We start from the raw sequence: 913 nt of genomic DNA on the forward strand, positions 1-913 counted from the left end.
GCAGATTATGTTCAGAACACACGGCCGCTGCCGCTCCTCTGATGCAGTTTTTATTCACTGCACTCGTGGTTTCACCTCCATATAAATGAATCTGCTGCACTACACACACACACACACACCTCATACATGTTGAATGTTGCTGTGACTTCCTGATTTCATGGGCAGTTGTTTGTTGTTTTTTCATTTCATTTCTGTCTTTTCTCTCTCTCCAAAGAACTTCCCGGTCCACTCTGCAGGTTGGACTTTATTCCAAAAACCATTTCTACATTTTTCAATATTAGTCATAAATGGTTTGACGAGAAGCTGCGACATGAGGTTTCACTTCAACCTCAGCACAGTTTAATCCAGTAGTCCAACAATAATCCAGTTCAATCCCAGCCTCAGTGCAGGTGTTGGAGAAGCTCGGAGATAAAACCTGCTTTAAATTCACCAAAAATCCTGGTTTTGAATTCCAGTCTCAGTTTTTTCTCTTCAATCCTCAAACGCTCCAACATTTAAACTGGACTCTCACATGGATTATAATCCAGTAACAACATTTTTATTTGTCAGTGCAGCAAACGCATCAATCCTGAAAACCAGATAATTGGATCAGAACCTGCAGCTCCGACTCTCACTCTCTGATTTTATGGTAAAACTGGAATTATCCAATAATCCCAAATTACCAATCCCTCTTTTATTTCCACTGCTTCATAATTCCTGGAAAAATGATCACTGACTTCATCCTTCATCTCCAAATCCTCTTCCAAACTTAAGTGTCTTTCTCCTCCACCTTAATGGATTAATAATCCAATAATCTAACAATAATCCCATTAATATTCAACCTGTGTAACAGGTTAAGACACAGATCCCAGTTTAATCCTGACATTCCTCAGCTGTAAATTACAAATCATGGTCTGTTGCTCCCAGTCTGTCA

At 39.5% G+C, this 913-nt stretch overlaps 1 protein-coding gene across 1 annotated transcript in view; it reads right to left on the reverse strand.

The window, feature by feature from the left end:
* The window catches only part of LOC103377439 (cadherin-10-like), a 23,430-nt gene that overhangs the window by 21,871 nt on the left and 646 nt on the right, over window positions 1–913 (reverse strand). The gene's annotated exons all lie outside the window — the stretch shown is intronic.

Source organism: Cynoglossus semilaevis, chromosome 3 (genome assembly GCF_000523025.1).
Source record: "Cynoglossus semilaevis isolate Cse_v1.0 chromosome 3, Cse_v1.0, whole genome shotgun sequence".
NCBI classification, from domain to species: domain Eukaryota; kingdom Metazoa; phylum Chordata; class Actinopteri; order Pleuronectiformes; family Cynoglossidae; genus Cynoglossus; species Cynoglossus semilaevis.